We start from the raw sequence: 21,787 nt of genomic DNA, 5'->3' as shown, positions 1-21,787 counted from the left end.
TTTTAATTTTAGATATAGACATTATGAATTTGCAATGATACCTTTTAGACTAATGAATGTCCAAACAGCATTTATGGATTTGATGCATCAGATTTTCAAACCCTATTTGGATCAGTTTGTAGTGGTATTTACTAATTATATACCGGTTTATTTGAAAACTCAGAAGGAATAAGGACAACATTTGAAAATAGCATTACAAACCTTAAAAGAGCATTAGTTGTACGCCGAATTTAGTAAATGTGAGTTCTACTTGGAGAAATTATCTTTTCTAGGCTATATAATTTCAAAGGATGGAATCACTATAGATTCGGCTAAAATAGAAGCTGTTGCCAAATGGAAACCATAGGAGAATCCTATGGAGGTACATAGTTTATTGGGTTTAGTGGGGTATTACCGTTGATTCATATAGGATTTCTCAAAAGCTGCAGGATCTCTAACCGATCTGACGAAGAAGCATGGTAAATCATGGTTAGCAATATCAGCCGATTTCGATACAAATCCATCGAGTCGTAATCGAAACGGTGGGAATCGGTACGATGCTGATCTCCAAATAATAAATTTTACTATATCCGCAGTGACTCGTTATGATTCGGCCGATTCAAATCCATGATGCATAGTATCGGTCGATATATCCGAGTCAATTCGGAGTCGATTCGGAAATTTTTTTCAAATTATGTTTTTTTATTTTTTTATTTTAGTAATTTTTTCAATTTTTTATGTGCTATAATATGCATATCACCTGATATTCAATCGATATGCCGCAATGGATGTAAAATAATTGATATTGTGACGAGACCGCGACCCGCAATGACAAACCATGTGATAAATTTGTTTGGAATACTAGGTGTGAAACCAGTTTTTAAGAGTTCAGAAATGATTGACCATGACGCCAGTTTTAGTTTTGCCAAATACGAAGAATAGTTTTATAGTGTATGCAGATGCATCGAAAAAGGTTTAGAGTATGTGTTAATGCAAAATGAAAAAATAATTACATCTCTCGAAAGTCAAAACTCTATAAGTAAAATTATCCGACCTATGATTTAGAATTAGTTGCTATTGTATTTGTTCTCAAGAAATGATGACATTAGTTGTATGGGGTGATTTTTTAGGTATCTACTGATCATAAGAGTATTAAGTATTTGTTCTCCTATAAGGAATTGAATTTGAGACAACGTCGTTGGATGGAGTTTTTGAAAGATTATAAGTGTACTATTAATTACCATCTTGGAAAAGTCAATGTAATGACGAACGCTCTAAGTCGAAAGGCTCAACTAGTAGGATTAATGATTAAGGAGTGGAACTTGATAGAGAAGCTTAGTGAGTGGAACCCTCATCTCGAGCGATAAAAAGTGATCTTTGGGAATATCACTGTGAGATTTACACTATTGGATCGTATTAAAGAGGTTCAGAAGAAAGAACCTACGGTGTAAAAGTGACTGAAAAATGTGCAAAAATGACTAAAGAAGGTGCAAAAAGGGGAGTTACCAGATTTTAATTTAGGATATGATAGGATATTAAGGTTTCGAGATTGGATAATTGTGCCAAATGATGAAGGGTTGAAAAATAAATTCTAGAGGAGGCTCATCCATTTCACGTATACGGTACATCCTGATAGTAGTAAGATATGCCAAGATTTAAAAGGACTATATTGATGGGATACTATGAAAGTGAAGATTACACAATTTGTCCAAACTTGCTTCACTTGCCAGCAAGTTAAAATCAAATGTCAGAAATGTTCAGAATTGTTGCAACCTCTGAAAATATCTGATTGGAAGTAAGAGCATATTACTATGGATTTTGTGTCAGGATTGCCACGAATTCAAAAAGATCATGATACAATTTGGGTAATAGCTGATAGATTTACCAAGTTAGCACATTTCTTGCCAGTTAATATGACTTATTCTTTGGAAAAACAAACTAAACTGTACGTGGATGAGATTGTGAGATTGCATGGAATACCGATGAGTATAGTATCAGATAGAAATTCTTGATTTGTATCTCGATTTTCGTAAAAGATGTAAGAGCCTTTAGATACCAAACTGAACTTTAGTGCGGCATATCATCCTCAAATAGACAGGCAATCAGAGAGGACCATTCAAACCCTTGAGAATATGTTGAGATCGTGTATTATGAATTTTGGAGAAAGTTGGGGCCAACACATGACATTAGTCGAATTCACTTTTCATAATAGTTATCATGCTTCCATTCAAATGGCACATATGAAACTCTCTATAGAAGAAAGTGCCACTCATTAATTTATTGGAATGAAATACGAGAAAAAAAGGTTCTAGACCCAACAACTATACCATGGGTCGAAGAGACATATGAGAAGGTGAAATTAATACATCAAAAGATTCAAACGGCCCAAAGTCGACAAAAGAACTATGTAGATAATCGGAAAAAGAATTTGAAATATAAAGTTAGAGATAGAGTATTTTTTAAAATCACTCCACTAAGGGGAAGTATCACCGCAAGAAATGGGAAGAAATTTAAATTAAGATATGTAAGATCCTTCAGAATCCTCCACCGAGTAAGAAAAATGGCATATCGATTGGAGTTCCCAACTAATTTATCCAAAATTCATGACGTTTTTCACGTTTCATTGCCAAAGAAATACCACTCAGATCTGACTCATGTACTCCAACCAAAAGATATTGAAATCGATAAATCTTTAACCTACGAAGAACGACCTGTACAACTCTTGGACTGAAAAATGAAATAATTGAGAAACAAGCAAATTCCCCTGATTAAGGTTCTGCAAAACTATACCATGGGTTGAAGAGACATATGAGAAGGTGAAATCAATACATCAAAAGATTCAAACGGCTCAAAATCGACAAAAGAACTATGCAAATAATCGGAAAAAGAATTTGAAATTTAAAGTTGGAGATAGAATATTTCTTAAAATCACTCTACTAAGGGGAAGTATCACCGCAAGAAATGGGAAGAAATTTAAATCAAGATATGTAAGATCCTTTAGAATCCTCCATTGAGTAAGAAAAATGGCATATCGATTGGAGTTCCTAACGAATTTATCCAAAATTCATGACGTTTTTCACGTTTCATTATTAAAGAAAACCACCCAGATCCGACTCATGTACTCCAACCAGAAGATATTGAAATTGATGAATCTTTAACCTGCGAAAAATGACCCGTACAACTCTTGGACTGAAAAATGAAAGAATTGAGAAACAAGCAAATTCCCCTGATTAAGGTTCTGTGGAAAAATCATGAGGTGGAAGAAGCAACCTAGGAATTAAAGGAAAAAATGCAAAAGAATATCCCAAACTGTTTACAAGTAAAGGTAAAAATTTTGAAATCGAAATTTTTTTAAGGGGGAGAAAGTGTGAGAACCTGAAATTTATTTTCATATATTGTATTTCAACTTACTTGTCTTGAATTCTTGGTTGATTTAATAGTTGAGCAATAATTTTGTATCCTATTACCTTATTCAACTTTTTGCATGTTGAGTTTTATAGTGTTATGCAAATGTGACCAACTAGTGAGGTGTGTAATAATTTTGACGAAAAAGAGAGAGTTTTGAACAAAAAAGATTTTGTGGAAAAGAGGTGTTAAGAGACAATTGGAGAAAGAGAGATATTTGGGGTGAATTAGATAGACATTATTTGCTTTCTTGCCATTTTGTCAACCATCCACCTAAGTTTGACCATGGTCAAAGCTATTTCTTTTCACAACCAAACTTCCATTTCATCAAAATTTTCTCTCTTTTTTTGCTAGGGCTAGCCGAAATTTAGGGAGAGAGAAAGAGTGAGAGAAAACAAATTCTAACCTTGATTTCTTTTCCAAATTAGTGAGAAAACAAAGGAAGAAAAACATACTTCACTCCATCAACTTTTGAAGTAAGTTTGAAAGAGAGTTCTTGGAGGAAGGAATCCTTGAGTATTTCTTGTTTTCTTTCCATCTTAGGTTTTATGGGAAAGGAGGTAAATTTGCTAGAAAACCTAACGTACTTATCTTATCCTTTAGTTTACTTGATGAATGATACTCTAGAAGTTAAAAGAAAAGACTTTTATGGAGGATTTTATTTCTTCTCAAGTCATGTGTTAAATTTTTAGTTTTGGTGTACATAGTAAATAGCCTAGTTTAGAGTTTATATTTTTAAAATTGTGAGGAATTTCTTTACCTGTGACGGCCCCACCTCCCCCTAGAGCATACCCCAGGGTTCGGCGGATCGCCTGCGCAGCTCTCGCCAGGACTCACTCACTCATAACTCAAGAAAAATAACGTACATCCATAGAAAATAAATAATGCATCCACTTCAACTTAATATATATATTGATGCTCAAATCCAGATACAAAACTTCAACATACCAAAATACTTCAAAGTGTTTACAATTCGAGTACAATCAACCATAGTCGGGTACTAGCATGAGTACAAATTCAAAATTCAAAACAACTAGACTACGCTAGTCTGTACATGTCTCACGTCTCACTCATACCCCCTGTAAGGAAAGCAAATGATGTGGAATGAGCTAAAAACCCAGTGAGGTTCCAAATAGCAAATCGACCATTGTTTACAAGTACAAGTTTCAATGTAGCAAAGTAATGAGCATGAAAAGTTCATAAAAGTGAGCAATGACACTTCAATTAGCAAATTTCAAAATTATCGAGTGTAAAGTTTTCTTTTAAAACGAAACAATAACATGATAAATACTAATCATTCCAAATTACAAGGATACGGATGGCTCTCAGGAGCCAAATTCCCTTTGCATCCCCAGAGCTTGATCAAGAAATAGTTGACACTCCATCAACTTTAAAGTAAGTAACTAATCCCGTAGAGCACCACTTAAACTACTCTCCGTCCACCATCCAAACCCCCTACTGGGCCCAAAATCCTCAATAAACACTGGTGGTAATACTCGAGTATACCGATTAGTCGAGAAGATATCACTCCACTCGACAAAACAAAAGACCCAGGATTCGTTACCCAATCGACCAAGCCATTGCCGGCTCGACTCGAGTAACTCGGCACAAGGTTTCTGGAATTCCAGGAAGTGCATACCATATATACAAATATATCAAATCCATTGCAACAATAAACAAGTATATCTCATATTAGGGCAAGTGCGATAAAGTACACTCTTACCGATCAAACAAGTGACATATCATTAAATCACATTGGTCAAGTATTGAAAACAAGTGTCCAGTTCAATCAGGTATTTGGAAGCACTCACCAAAGGTCTAATGCCTCTCAAAAGTCACGTTCAGGTCCAACTCCTTGGTTGGAGTCCAAATTTGCGATAAAATATCATTTACGAATATAAAACTCTCTAGAGTGCGAAACATAGGAGTTTCACTTTAAGAAAATCAAGTAAATGCAACTCGTTTAAGTAGTATTCAAGATACTTATCAAATTCCGAACAATTCATGCTCGCTCTTAAAACTTTGAAACTTTAAAGCAATTATACTTGAAATACCATTTGAGTCGAAGAAATGGTGAAAACGTATTTCTTTTAGTCATAAATTTTATTTTTCCAAGGGTACAAGGTCAGCCAAGTTTTAACTTATATACCTTGATAAAAGAAGACGCAAATATTCTCGATGGTTCAAGGGGTATTCATTCTCAAATCCTTACGTAAGTCGCGAGTATATCTACCTAGCCTTCAAGCGCAAATTTGGGCAGCACGCCCTTTGTATTTACCTATTTTCCAGCCACTTATGACTTCATTCTTTTCTCAATCAGTCCCAAAGTCACGCACAAAATAATCTCATTTCAATAGCCATTCAATAGGCTCAATGTCGCACAAGTACAAAATCAAGCTAGGAAAATGTCCGAAAATGAAGTTTAAGTCATAAAACAAAAGACAGATTTGACGTCGCTTAGCGTATCGGACACAACCGAAGCTACGCTTTTCGAATTGGTGTGCAATTCATATCGTTTTGAAGCTAAGATAAAGGGTTACAACTTTGATGAAGACCACTCAGTCCAGTTCGTAGTGTATCCAAGTCAAAATTTTAAATTACAAAACTAGAATCTCACAAATCAGGCTAGTTAACCGCACTATACGTAAATGACAATAACTCAGGCTACCGAAGTCCGATTGAGGCGTTTTCAGGGCCGTTGGAAAAGCTAAAACATAACACTACAACTTATATCTGTAGGACAAATGCTAATTCAGTATGTATCCGGGTGAACAGACGTGGTCAGATTGGTGAAATGTCAACACTGTCCACAGAACTCTACCTATGGTAGTTAGAGGTATTTTTGTCTTTTTATATGATACATTGCTCGGATTGAGTTGAAATCTTACAGAAAGCTATAATACATCATTCCCTACAACTTTCATGTTTTGTACTAAGCCTAATTCGGCCTCCCTCATGGTCAAACAGAACCAGTCAGAACAGGGAAATTACAAAACTGAAAACTGGAATTCATGAATACAAGTGCTAATCTTCACAATTCTAGCTTGAAACACCACTTCACCTCCTTGTCTACACTTATTCGTAGCATATTCCATCTAAACAAGAAAAAATATGGTTGAACAATACAAAACCCTAACTTACCAATTCTCCAAAAATCATCACAACTACTTGCATAGCTATCAATCAACCAAAAATATGAATTGTATAGCAACTTAAGCAAGAATAAAGGAACTAAAGATGATGGACAGCCAATATACCTCAATAATAGGCTTACAAGGGATATCCTTCACCTCTCCTTGCAAAGTTTAGCTCCCCAAGCTTCCTAAGCTCTCAAAGAACGATTTAATCAGTTTAGAATCGTGTTTTTCACTCACAAAAACTAAGCTACATGATGATAATGGAGTTTCCTCTCCTTGTGTTTCCTCTCTCAAGGTTTCGGTCACAAGCTAAAAAAAATGAAGAAGAAGAAGCTTCAAGATAGTTTTAAGGCTTAGTCATAGTTTGGGTCAAAGGTTCTTGGATGGTCTCCACTTGTCCACACAAGATCACATCTCAATTTTTTTCTTTTCCTTTGGTTTTTTGAGGTCAAATATTTCGGCCCCCTTGATCAGATTTAGAGCTGATATTTTGGCTCTAATAACAATGAGATTAACTGTGATAGCCCCACCTCCCCCTAAGCCGAACCAGAGGGTTCGGCGGACCCCCTGCCCAGCTCTCGCAGGGACTCAGTCGTTCACTTCAGTCCTCAATTAAAATCGAAATAAAACACAGGAATAAATATAACGACAATCCAAAACTTAACGCAAAACTTATGTGCATTAGAGTACAAACATCGAATATACAAAGGTTCTCAATTCTTCATACATCCAACCCGTACCAAGCACTAGGGCGAGAACCATTACAAAAGAAACCAAGAAACTAGTCTAGGCTAGTCTATCCAAAACTCCCGTCCTGGCTCACCTTTCCTGTTAAGGAAAACAAAACTAAAGGGATGAGCTAAAAGCTTAGTGAGGTTCTGAACACATAACCAAACAATCAATCCAATACATTAAACATAGAGTATCAATAATTCAAGAAACATTTACAATGGAAAGCGGTAATAACACATTCATTAAAAGGATACGGGCTCACAGGGAACCATGCTTTCGTTCGTTCATTCGTTCTCCTGACATTTCCCCTTATTCCTCCAATCGTTTGAAAATGCATTTTTGTAAGTAAAACCCTCGTTCGTTCGTTCGTTCATTTCATTTCATTCACCCCCTCCTGGACGTTGGCCAGGCTCCACCAACCTACAAGGTAATACTCGAGTATACCAACGTTCACACCCAGGGTCACCATATCGCCCGACCGAGTCCGCTTCTGGCTCGAGTCGATCGGTAACGAAGGGCAAGGCCCAATTCAGCCAAACGGCTTACATTCATGTGCAACTAGCATTTAATCATTTAGTCATTGAAAATTTCACATTTATTTAGGTCGAGTGCGATAAAGTACACACTCGCCTAGAAATCTCGTTTTAACAATCATTGAAAGCACTTAACACATTATCAATCAATAATAACAAGCCAATAAGTCAAGGAAATATAACAAACAAGGAACACTCACCTATATACGCAAAACAACGTGCAAAATTTCCTTCCAGATATTATCTTTAGTCTCCAAGAAAACCTAAGATTAAACAAGAAAGAATATTACAGCTCATCTAACACAAACAATTAGGTGAAATCAAAGAACTCGACAATTGATGAGTAGAACATATAAAAGACTTTAAAGTGAAACGAGGACATTTGGACCTGTGGACAAAAATAACTAGGGTTTCATAGTCCAAACGTAAAACCCAACTCAAAAGGGTTATAAAACTTTCCAATGGAAACACTTGAACCAAAGACAAGTCGGAATCCAACTAGATAGGCTAAGAAATACTGTTTTCGGGATCATTTTTATGGTTCAAAATCATCTCATATTCAAGTAGATATTATAGACTAAATGTCTTAACGAAATTCATGTAAAAGGGAGGACAAAATACCCAAAAAACCCTAAACCACTTCTTTTTATTTGGTAAGCGTAAGTAAACATTTGGAGTTTTCAATTGAAGAAGGATCATGTTTTAAGATGGAAAGCGGTCATAGTATTCGCCAAACGAAAATATACAAATTCAAATAGAAACTTAGCCCTCGAGCGAAAATTTGGGCAGCATGCCCTTTGTATTTACCTATTTTTCCAGCCATTTATGACTTCATTGTTTTCCTCAATCACTCCCAAAGTCACACACAATATCATCTCATTTCAATAGCCATTCCATAGGCTCAAAGTCATATAAGTACAAAAATCAAGCTAATAACATGTGCGGAAATGAAGTTTAACAAAAGACAGATTTGACGGGTTTTGCGTAACGGACACATCCGAAACTACGCTTATCGGATTGGGATGTATTATACCATTTCGAAGCTAAGACAGAGGACTACAATTTTGATGAAGACTACTTAGTCCAAATTCCAGTGTAACCTAGTCAAATTCCCAATTCCCAGAACCAACTTCCAACTAATCGGCTAATTAACCGTACTACCTTTAAATGGCCATATCGCAGGCTACCAAAGTCCGTTTAAGGCGTTCTTGGAGGAGTTGAAAAGCTGAGACAAAGACCTACAACTTTCATGAAGACCACTCAGTCCAGTTCTCACCCTAATTAGGTCAAATTTACCAAAACAACTCCAAATTTTCCAGTTCAAAATTCACTGCAGAAATCAACTAGTAGTCCTGCTTTATTCACTCATATCTCAGCACACACAACTCCAATTCAGGTAATTCCAAAGCCATTTTAAAGCTAAGATACAAAGCTATAATTCTTAAGAAGACATCATCAACCAATTCGGTAATATTCCTAGTCAAACTAACCACTTACAGAGGCTGATTTTCATTTTCGGACAGAAACAGGGCAGCAGGGGTATATTGATCTTTTCATAGGCTACGTTGCTCTGATTGAGTTGAAATTTTTTAGACAACTACAAAACATCATTCTCTACAACTTTCATGTTTTGTACTAAGGCTAGTTCAGCCTCTAACAAGGTGAAATAGAACCGGGCAGAAACAGGGCAGGTTATCATCCAAGTTGGAATTCATGCATTCAAGTGCCAATCTTCTACAAAACAACATCTAAATCAACTAAAAATCACTAATAAGCAATTAATTGAAGTAAAGAGGATGTTCTTGGCAAAATATCTTAAAACCACAAGAAAGGTAGGAGGTTAATCTTTCCTCCTCCAAAACAACTCCACCAACACCTTTAACCTTCCCTAATGATCACTTGTATGGTGTAGTTTGTGATTTAGTTGGTTGAAACTCAAGATTTGAGCAAATTTTGAAGCTAGAACTTGAAGAGCTCTCTTGGTTTCTTTCTCACTAATTTCAGCCAAAGGAGACAAGAAAATGAATGAATTTTTGTCAAAAATCTGATTTTAGTAAAGTTACCAATCTTGGTCAAAAGTCCAACTTCTAATAGCCTAGTGACACTTGGCTCCTCCTTTTAGGGTTTTAAGCTTATCCTTTTGTCTACCAATGGTAATTTGTCTAGCTAACTTTCAATTGTCTCCTAGCACCTTGTAAAATAATATTACTTAATACAAAACTCTAACAAGTTGCCAAAATATAACGCATTTACCGTACTAGCGGGTCCCACGTCAATAATACACTTCAAATTAACGTACATTAACTCATATTAGGAAGATGATTTTAAAACTGTACTTACTTGTAAAAATGCATAGAAAATTCAATATTTCCAAGGAAAGTATAAAATATAATCAAAGAAATAAAATAATGCTGAGAAAATGTGAAAATCTTTGGGTCCTCACATTAACTTGCTAAAAATGTTGGTCAAATGGTATGTTCCATCGGTAGTGAACAATACCCGTTGATTCGAACCGATTTTCCTTAAATCGCGTATACTAGGATTTTATCTTATAATTCACTAACTTATTATTATCACTTCTAATCTCTCACTTAATATCATCTAAAACTCACTCTTAATCACCAAATTTGATACACACTCCGTACCGAATAGTCACATTACGAAAAGACGTAAAAATCCTAATTTGCGATAACTTGAAAATGAAACGGAAAACCCTTAATTCTATGTTCATTTGCACTTATTGTGGGGTGATTAAGTAGTAAGGTTAGTCTAAAGTAATAATTTTCAAATAAAAGGGGATTTTAAGAAAAATATAAGGGATTTTACAAGTCCTCACATTACCAAGAATATGTGCCATATGCCTCGTGACATGTTAGTTATGATCTATTGTGTATTTGCCATGAAAATAAGATTGAAAATTGAAAGTTTAGATGGAGGAATTTGGGGACAACTTGCTGCAAATTTTGGCTTGGTTGGCTAAATGAGAGAGGGAGAGCTTGAGTTTCAATTTTTAGCGTGATTTTGATATACCCTTACTCAAGACATTTGATAAAACCTTAACCTTCACATATCTATTGGTTTTGAGCCAAAACAAAGAGGTTTAAGAGGAGGAAAATGATTTTTCCCTAAATCATTTTATTGCTGAAAATTTTCAGTTTTGAACACCAAGAGTCTTGTCCCGTTTTCTTCAAAATTCTTGACTTTAATTGAAATATTTTTGCTCCATATTATGTTTGAACATTGATCTAGCATGCACGTGATTTTTCCCTTGACTTGAATAAGAAACTTTGTGATTTTGGAAGCTATGTTAGGGGTTAAGACTTGGAATTTGTGTGTTTTCTAAGTGGAGGTTTTGTAATTCAAATTTTCTCATTTATACTATATGATTGCAGGACTCGAGAGTGGCCAAGAGGGAGAACTAGTGATTGAAGTGAAAAGATCCTAATAAGTTGGTGAATGTTCCAATTGCATGTTAGGACTTGTTACTTGATTGACATGTTATCTTGATGAGATTGTGAAATACTTGAAATGCTATCTTGATTAGATGGTTGATTGATTGAATGCTAGTGAAATGCTAAGTTCTCTTAAATTGATTTTGGCTGGGCAAGTGCGTATTTTATCGCGCTTGGTCTAACTTGACTAAATTACTATAACATTGTTTACAAGCAAAATAACGTTCATGTGCGTAAATTGACAGTCATTTGGGTATGATATACCATCGACTATACTGAGTGCTTGGCATCCTAACCCCAATTGGCTAGTTGGCCAAATCGAGTCGCCAAGGAGTTGGTCGAGTAGATTGACGAACCGTGGGTAGTGTTTACTATTTATTACACTAGTTTCGGTATATTCAAGTATTACCCCTCCTATTGTTTTATATTTGGTGGCTGTTTGAGTCTGGTAGGGAGATTATTGATGGATGGAAACTAGAGTTAAGTGGTGATCTACAAGGTATTGTTACTGTATTTTCAAGGTTGACAGAGTGTCAACGAATTCTAGACAAGCTGCCACTGAACTGGTTCACATGAGCCACTGTATTCTTATGCGTAAAAGTGCTAATTATTTATTTGAAATGTTTATTTAAAACGTTCATGACTTATCTTGTTGTCCTTTACTTTTTTCGCTTTGAGATTTTGATTTATGTGCATGTCATCTTGCAACTTTGATTGTATGTTTTCTTGAAACTTCAGTGGGAGAAAACTCACCCCACTAGTATGCTTTCCTTACAGGGGAGGAGAACTTGGAAGTATGAGTCGGAGAATGCAGGAGTTTCTATTTGAGTCGTTGAATTTTTTGTTGTATATATATATATTGAATCTTTAGAATCTTTTGTTAAATGTGCTAGTGCCACTTCTTAGCTTTATATCAGTCTTTTGTAAGTTTAAATCTTTCGTTGTATTTAGAGTTTGTATGGATAATTGATGTCAATGTATGTATTTTGAAGTTTGGAAATTGCTATTGTTTTAAGGTTGTTGTTTTACTATTGGGGCTTGTGAGTGAGTTTTGACGAGAGTTAGGCAGGCGGCCGCTAAACCCTGGGGTATGCCCTAGGGAGAGGTGGAGTCATCGCATGATGGAGACAGACTACTATGTGGATATGCGAGTGGAAGGTTCAAAGAATCGGAGCAACATTATCATTCTACTTTCAAGGAAATATTGGCAATTAAATATGAAATTAAGCTATTCTCATTTCACGTGTTTGGCCACTCTTTCTTAGTAGAAATGAGCATGAGCTGTTTTCCCAAGATGCTCCAGTTCAACTAGAAGACTATTTAGCACCTACAACTTTTTCGATGGGCCACGTGGTTCTCACAATATTCTTTTGATGTTAAGCACATCAAAGAAAAATCCAATGTGGTAGCAGACTTCTTCTCAAGACCTGATCAAATCAACCCACAGATCATGATGTTCTCTCCAGCATCATCTTCTAACCCACCAAAGTATCTTCCAAAGTTCCTATCCTTAAGAATTCCGTGGAAGCAGTCAGACTTTATAGAGCAACGGATTTTCCATGAACCTAAAGTCTTCAGAAATTATGGCAGATCAATCTTGAATTATTAGGGAGTCCATCCAAACTATCCATTCTCCTAGATCTTCATTTGCCAGCTCAAGGACTTTCCTCATCCCTTACTATGATTTTTCTGGTAATTATGCCACCAATTCTTTATCCTTGTGGAGTTGCACTACCTACAGCTCAGGATGGATCTCTCTCCCAATTTGGTCAAGTTCTTGACCTGATTAAAGTAACTTTCTTACTGGAACCAAATTTTTACCCAGCACTCGAACTATATGATTGTGTAGTTATATCGACTAGTTCACCTTCAAGATTCAAAGGTATAAACACTACCATCATTTTTGGTGTACCGCCATCATTTTTACACCATCCAAGCTATGGAAGAGGAATACTCAAAAGCTCAATGATATCTCTTCCAAAAGAATAAAACTATTCCTCTAGAAATTTGGCTAGGCAGTTATGGTTCGTGGAACTACAGGTCCAATCATGTGCACTAAGATTAAGTACAAAAGTCCAAGGGTGATTATGCAGACCAAATATCCCATGTAGGACTCTTAAGATCCCTATGATCTTGGTCCCTTCACCCTGGATGATATTGACATGTCACCATCTAATTGGTCACCACCTAGAACAGGGGTCCAAATCAAACCAGACGGATGGAAGCAATAGCATAAAGCCAAAACCAAAAGAAGACTCGAAGACTTCATGGACATGTGATGTCATAGATGATGTAATATAGTAATTGATGCCATGTATGTTGTAATACGATGGTGAGTCGTTAGTTAGGATAGTTTTAGTGTTGACAAGTGTCCTGCTGAATCATCAAGAAGTTCGACATGTGTCCCGCTGAGTTCATCAATAAATCTGACATGTGTCCTTCTGGGTCAGCAGTATGGGTGATGAGTCATTATCTAGTTAGTGTCTTAATGTGACACGTGTCCTGCTGAGTTATCAACATGTATGATGAATCGTGAACCTAGCTGGGCATGTGGCACGTAGTTAAGGTATTGAGTCATCAAGAGATATGTGAGTCACCATATTCTTGAAGTCAGTGCTTGGGTGATTCTATCCTCCACTCTTCGTATAAAAGAGGATGGCACTAATACTTGTGCTCAAATTGAGGATAGTTTTAGATTTAGGGTTAGTATTAGATTTAAGGTTAGGTTTGCTTTGTAATATTCTCTTATTAATAAAATTTTGTATGTTCTTGTAAATCATGAGTCGCTAAGCTACTTCTCTTTCCCTTCGAGCTTTTCCTCTTTCCCATCTCTTATGGCTATGATTCTATCGGCTTAAGAATTAAACCTAATCACAGAAAGTTAGAGACATCTCAGTAAAAGGCAGGGCCTTAGAGTTGGTCGTGGGAGACCATTGATGTTGGCCTAGCATACCTTTGAGATGCCTTCCACTTCTCCTTGGTTTTGTGTCATATCCTCGTCTGGTTTCAAAGCCAAGTTCAGCAGCAAGAACTTTAGAAGATAAAGAAGCCATAAGTATACAAAGATTTCCTTTCTTACCGCTCTTGGTTCCCACTCAACCAATGGCAACAAAGGTGTAGCTTCTCTGTGCTCCTTCACCAACGACAACGAGGACCATCTGGAGGGATCCATTGAGCAGGTAGCTTGAGAGCCTTGAGGAATTTTTAGTAATTTCATTTGAAAATCCAATTTTTGGAAATATTTGATGAATTTTTAGGAATTTCAATTGAAAGTCCTAATTTCTAGAAATTTATTAATGATTTTTTTGGGAATTTGTTTTGCAAGTGCTAGTTTTGACAAATATTTTATGAATATTCGTAAATTTCATTTGAAAGTCCTAATTTTTGGAATTTATTGATGATTTCTTGGGAGTTTCGTTAGAAATTCCTAATTGTTGGCAATTTATTTACAATTTTTTAAAAATTCATTAGAAAGTCCTAATTTGAGAAATTTTTTGCCAATGCTTGGTTTGTCATATGATAGTCCTAAATTTTTGGCAAGGAGTCTACACTAATTTTCCACCTATGAGAATATGTCGGCCGTAAGATATTGTATAAAAGAATGTAATGATCAAATTTTGATAATTATCTAATATATTGATGACAATCTTCTTCTTTCTTACTCTGGTGCATGTTTCCTTAATTGAATATTCCTTTGGCATATACTCCTTCTTAGCGTGCATATCCCTTGGCACAGATGAAGACTTTTATTAAAGCATACATTATTTTATTTTAATTTTTAAAAGACAGAGAACCGTTAATCAGGTAATTAAACTGATTGAATTGATTAACCATCGAACCAATCGGTCAATCGATTTGCTAAGTGGTCCGAGTTTAAAAACATTGTTTTAAGAGCAAATTATCCGGATGGCCACTAAACTTTTGCAATCGTCGAGTTTTGGTTATTGAACTATTAAATGTTTGGTTTTGGTAATTAAAATTTCAAAAGTTGTGACTCGAGACCATTCCGTTAGATTTAATCATTAAGTATGCCAAATCTAACTGCCCATGCGATTCCCAAGATAAAACGAAGGGGCAAATTAGAAAGTTGAAAAGAGTGCTTTTACCATTTCTTTCTCTCCTATGCATCTGGTTCCTCATCTTCCTTTTATTTTTGCTTAAATCCAAACATCAAACATTTGAGAAACGAAGAAAAATGAAATGACAAAGTGAATGGAGGGATTAAGAATCAGCAGGAATGGTTGACGAACAAGATCTTCATTTCGTAGAATGATGGATTGGGTGATTAGACTAGTAGCAGCACCACTACCACCACCAACAATAGCAACAGGAGGTTTATCAGCAGCCGCAACAGCAGGCTCAGCAGCAGCAACAGCAGGTTTAGCAACAAGAAAGTGAATTTGTACAGCAGCAGCAAAATGAAGGAGTTTTACAAGAACAACAACAAACAAGACGAGGGGCTCATCAACCCAAAAAATCTAGGAAGAGAAAGTTAACAAATTCGAAAAAGGGTTGGATCAATGTAAATTTTGCATATTTAGGTAAAGAATCCCCTTTCACAGTGGGAAATTGGAGAAGAAGAGGTGGCATGGATCTTGCTGCCACAGCTCTAGGTAGTGTTGAGCTTGCTCCTACTTCCTCTAACCCAATGGTGGGCTTCTTCCATTTCCTTCTCCCTCGTTGCAGCAATAGAAGATTTTGTGGTATCATGATTACTCCTTCTTTAGTTTATACAAAGAAGAAGAAGAAGATGCATATCGAACTCCCTAAATTGCCCCTTTGTTTTGTCTTGGGAATTGCGCGGCAGTCAAATCTAGCATATTTGACGACTAAATCTAATGGAATGGTCTCAAGTCTTAACTTTTGACATTTCAGTGGCCAAAATCAGACATTTAATAGTTCAATGGCCAAAACTTGACGATTGCAAAAGTTTAATGGCCACCCGGATAATTTGCTTTTGTTCTAATTTGATATTTTAATAAAATTGAAGGACTTGTATCCCTATCCTGTGTATGGGATATGCCAATAGAAATAATTTACAAAAAAAAATTACTATTTTAGTTCCTTATTATTGGGATCACATCATTGTTATCTCCTATATGTGTAATTGAATCCCTTATCTTCATAAAAATTGATTATTTTGATTGCTCACCTTTAAAGTTTTAAATAATATCATCCTTAGTATCATAATGAACCATTTTTGTTTCTTAAACTTAAAAAAATGTGGTCAATTCCTTTTATTCAAACATTCAGAGTTGTTTATGGAGTTGACAGACCATTTAACAGCTTTTGTGCCATCGGTCTAGAAAAAAAATATTAAAAGTTTCAAAAATCCTACTTGATTTTTAAAACTGGTAAAGCCCACTGAACTTTACAATGGCCCACTGAACTTTACAATGGGAAAAACTATATTTATTTGCCTTAAAAAATCTTAAACAAAATGTTTATAATAAGGTATGTCATTTTTCCTTTTTTTTAGTTACTTTATGATGAAAACATATGCCAAAGGTGAAAGGAAAATGTTTAAATTTATATTTAGGATTCATGTTTAACAAAGAATTTAAAATTATTTTCTTCATTATCAAGAGCTTGGCCCAGTTTTAGGAGTTTTATGATTTGATTTGTATATAATTCTTTGAATGTTTAATGAAATTAATGTTAGAAACCCTTAAGAGGCTCCATTTGTCATTACAAGGATCAACTTAGCCAAGTAACAAAATTTAAGAGATCAAATAGGTTCTTCATGATACTAAAGCACCACATTGATAAAAATTCTTAAAATAGGGGAGTAAATTGGACATTATTTTTTGTTTTAAGGGTGCACGTGCAACTTCTGAGACTTCCCCATTGGGTTCCGTCAGCTTACCATTAAAGGTCCTACATTGGGCAATTTTTGAATAGATAAAGGACTAAATTAATACATCATGATAAACGAGGGATCACATTGGTAAGGGTGTAAATGAATCAAGCACACAATTTTTAACATTCAATATTACTCATTTATTCTAATGAGTTTTAAATTGTATCGAAACTTGGCTTGCTTAATTATTTTGAATTTTTTACTTATAAATTCCAAAAATTTTGGTGATCAAACTGAATTTGAGTAGTTGGCAAACAAGGTTGACCAAACCAAGGTCGATTTAAGCATCAAGTAAGTTGATTCACCGTTTAGTCCTATACATATATTTGTCTAGATTTCAAAAATAAGGGATCAAAATGGTAGTTTTTCCTAACTTGGAAACGTACAAAATAGTTTCATTTTGTCAAGATAATTCCCATACACGGACTTTGTTGGGTCAGAATAGTTCTGACCCAAATCCACCCTACTACCTGCTAAAAGGTCGGTCTCTTGTGGATTTTGAAAGCCCAAATCCGTTTTAAGTCTATCTATTTTGATGAATAAATTGTTTAAATTAAATTGAGCACTTTTAGTAAATGATTCAAAAGTTGTTTGCAAATTGTAACAGTTGCCGCATAAGGTTGGTTAACAACTGGGCTTGGATAGTTCACAGAATTTGCCCTATTATTTCTTTAATTTGACATTAAACTTTGGAGGTTGGCCCTACTATTTCTTTTCCACACTGCTGTGTTGAAAAGAAGATGTGTAGGCCGCATTTAACTTCGGGCCCAAAAAATTTCAACTGCCCCAATATGAAAGACACATTCAGATAACAAATTGACGGATAACTTCTGACGTCCCAGTTCGATGTTGTCCTAAAAAGAAACAAAAAGTAGAAACAAGTCAGAAAACACGTCCTATTTGCTGTCAAGGTTCTGGACAATTTAAATCGCATCAACGGATGCAATCATTTGGGCCTTGTTGGGCAAAATCTTTGTCCAAGCCCAAGCTCAGCCAAGCCTAAACTCAAAAGCTCAAACTTGGCCAATTATTTTGTATGGCTTCAAGCCGAGTTTGATAAAATACGATTATTAATATTCATTAAAATGAGAAATAAAAATGTACAATTGAAAATAATCGAAAAAGTATACTCATTAACACGGAAACTGTCAGTAGCCACTGCATAAATTCTTCTCCTATTTTGTAGTTTTTAGACACCGAAGGAAATTAAACCAAACTATTTTAGTATTTAGTTTCCTAATTCTTTTTGGTGTCTTATTTGTTTAATTTCCATATTATGTTAGGAAATCTCAAGTCATTTTCCAAGTAAGTTTTGGTTTACAATTATAATTGTTTTAGGAAACTTTGTAGTCTATAAATATTAGCAGTCTAGTAGGTTATTATTTAAAGAGTTGAGTTGAGTCTTGAGAATAGGTTTGAGAGAAAATCTCATAGTTGAGATTTGTGAGTTGTCATAAGTGAAACGACTTAATATTTGTTATTATTGAGTTTTGGATTAATAAATTATTGTGTATTTATTCTCCTTCTTTTTCCATATTTTTTTATGTGTTAAAATTGCTTCCGCTGTACGCGCATTTTTTTTGTATGCCAACAAGTGGTATCAAAGCTCTAGGCTTTGATCCTGGGGCTTGTTTGCAAATTGGAGCACAAGAATAGAAGATTTGTTTTTGATAATTTGGACGTTGAATTGATCCTAATTGAGTGGAGGTTAAATAATTAAAATATGGATCCATATTATTTACCACGTTGTGGTGTCGATTTTGAGATTTGGAGTTTGATGATGGAAAGATTTTTTGAGTTATTGGAATTTAGAATATCGTTGAGAAGGGATTCATAGAATGTGTACGAGACACAGATGACGCAATTAAAGAGTTAGAAAGGAACAGACAGTTGGATTATAAGGCATTCCACTATTTCAACACTCAAGTCCAGTTGCATGTTGTGAATAAATTCATACACGCAAAAACAGCATCGAGGCTTGGAAATTTTTTTGATAAAAACCTATGGTTATGCTGGAGAAAAAATTTGTGATGATGAAGAAGAAAAAGAATAATTTGATGAGCAAAGAAAGAAGAAATTGTAGAAGTTGTGAGTGCGCTTGAAGATGAAAATTTTGTGACTCAAGAAGAAATCTCATGTGTGATTGAGAAAAAAGGTGAAGTCATTGATGAAGTTAAAGATGTGCCTAAAGATCATGGCAACGTAGAAATTGTTCATTTTGTCAAGATTGATGAATTTTTCGAAGAAAAAAATAAGTGATGGACTCAGTTGAAATCAATTGTGAGGTGGACAAATTAATTGAAGGTTGTGGTATACTAAAGTTGATACAGTTGTTAGTGTTGAAAAATTAAAGAAAAAATATGGTGACGTTGAAAACCTTGTTAGTAAAAAATTATGATTTTCTGATTTTTGGGGATTTTATTAGTGATATGGATAAATTAAATTATGGAGAATCTAATGAAGAATGGGTGGATATGTTTGAATTTTTTGACAAGAGTGATCAAATGAAGAAACTGTTTGAGAAGTACAAGTTTCGTTCACTACCGTACGCGAAGATGAAATTGAAAATTCATTGCAAGTTGGTATTTTATGTTGTTTATATAGCGATCGAATTGTTCAAGAAAATTCAAACTCGTGATGGCATTGAAGATGACAATGTCAAGAATTTGATTTAAGAAAGGCAATGAAGGAAATTAAACCAAACTATTTTAGTATTTAGTTTCCTAATTCTTTTGATGTCTTATTTGTTTAGTTTTCATATTATATTAGAAAATCTCAGTCAGTTTCCAAGTAAATTTTGGTTTACAATTATAGTTGTTTTAGAAAACTTTGCAGTCTATAAATACTATCAGTCTAGTAGATTGTTATTTGAAGAGTTAAGTTGAAGAATTGAGTTGAGTGTTGAGAATAGGTTTGAGAGAAAATCTCATAATTGAGATTTGTGAGTTGTCGTGAGTGAAACGGTTTGATATTTGTTATTATTGAGTTTTGGATTAATAAATTATTGAGTTATTATTGTTGTATTTATTCTCCTCCTCTTTTCACGTATTTTTTACATGTGTTAAAATTGCTTCCGCTCTGTACGCGTTTTTTTTGTTTGCCAACAGGCATTTAAATATTATCGGCATATTCATAGTCACTATTAGTAGGTGGAATGTGTTGGCATACAAAATCAAATGAAGTTTCAATTCAATTATTTAGTAATTTTATTAGACTTAAGTTTTAGTAGTTTTATTATTTAGAGATTGGTATTTTATTAGGCAATTACTTATATGGCTGTTTCTTATTTTACAAGTTTTGTGGGTTATAAATAGAGAACTTGCTATGATAGTTGTCTAATTGCTAGGGTTATTTGTTCAGAGAGTCACGAGAGGATATAATAGTCTTATTTGAGATATTACTAAAATTGTTATTATGAGTTTTTTTTTTTTTTTTTACTTTTTTCCTTGTAAGTGTGAGATTTTGAATTTATGATCTCTTACTTATAATTCCTTTCCCCTCACCACCCAACTCAACCATTCTCCCTATTATGAGTTTTTTTTTTTTGGTTAAGTGGTAGGATTCGAAGCCAGGGCTTCTTATTTGCATTCTCTTCTTCCCCTCCCCCCTTCCAAACCACCCAACCTCCCCTCCTCATTATGAGTTATTTATTCTCTTATCTCTAACGTATAATTTTTATATGATTATTTTATTTCTTCAATATTATATCCCTATGCACTAATATTGTTAAAACTTGTAAAGTTGAGGTTCTTTAATTGGTATCAAGAGTTAGATTACAACGTTAGTATTAGGGTTTCGCTATCAGTACTAGGGTATAAAGAGTCAGATCACAAGGTAGGTCATGGAGTGTTTAGTTGATGAAAACTGGACCATAAATGTAGTATGGGATTGTTAGATTGTGGGTGTTAAAGACAAATATCATAGAAGAATCCATTAGAATTGTTGATTGTTGCAGGTTATCAAATTGAAACATTTGGTTGGTTTATCAGCTAGGAAGGCCAGAAAATTTGACAAAAGGGAGAGGAAAATTCTGTTCAGGAATATTGCATAGTGCGAGAGTTCATATATTTTTCAATTGTGATCAATTTAATACATTAATTCCCATAAGCACAAATCGAAACACACACACACCCACACATATTAATTGGCTTTTAAAAGTGAAGATCTATTTTGAACAATGCAATTTAGACAGTTTTTTTTGGTGGGGTTATCACAAGTTTGTTTCCAAAAAGTGTTCGAAAGAAGAAAATTCCGTATTTTTTCACGTAATATGTAAAACAATGACTATGTTTATTTTCAGAACATTTGTCCATTGTGCTAATACCTTGAAGATTTTGGAAGAATATTTATTATGTTTTGCAAAATATTGAGTTGAAATATGCATTTAAACTAAAATTTGGTTTTTGCGGATGGGTAGTAAATTTTGAGAAAGATTTATTTGCTAATGACATGAATGTTTTGAAGATTTTGATTCAGTTGACATTTTTTATATGCATACCTTGTTTCTAGAATTTGGGAGTGATGAATTTATTCAAGAAAAAAGGTGTTTTAATCTGGTAAAGGACAAAGAGAATTTCGATTTGGTAAGAGAAGCAAAAGAAATTTTTGTTGGTTTGGTTTCTGTTCAAGGTGATGAAACATTTAATTTAATTAACCTGGATTTTTTTAGAATTGAAAAGTTTTTTGATG

The 21,787-nt window shown here is 34.7% G+C and overlaps 1 long non-coding RNA gene across 1 annotated transcript; it reads left to right on the top strand.

Annotated features, from left to right (window-relative positions):
- Nucleotides 1–13,914: 13,914 nt before the first annotated feature.
- On the top strand, nucleotides 13,915–16,009 carry LOC140010959 (uncharacterized). The gene is made up of 2 exons (XR_011818169.1): nucleotides 13,915–14,417; nucleotides 15,507–16,009. It is a non-coding gene; the product is annotated as an uncharacterized lncRNA (long non-coding RNA).
- The last annotated feature ends 5,778 nt before the right edge of the window (nucleotides 16,010–21,787 follow it).

This window comes from Coffea arabica, chromosome 1c (genome assembly GCF_036785885.1).
Source record: "Coffea arabica cultivar ET-39 chromosome 1c, Coffea Arabica ET-39 HiFi, whole genome shotgun sequence".
Classification (NCBI taxonomy): domain Eukaryota; kingdom Viridiplantae; phylum Streptophyta; class Magnoliopsida; order Gentianales; family Rubiaceae; genus Coffea; species Coffea arabica.
Note: the sequence above shows the minus strand (reverse complement) of the source record. Positions and strands in the feature narration are given on the sequence as shown.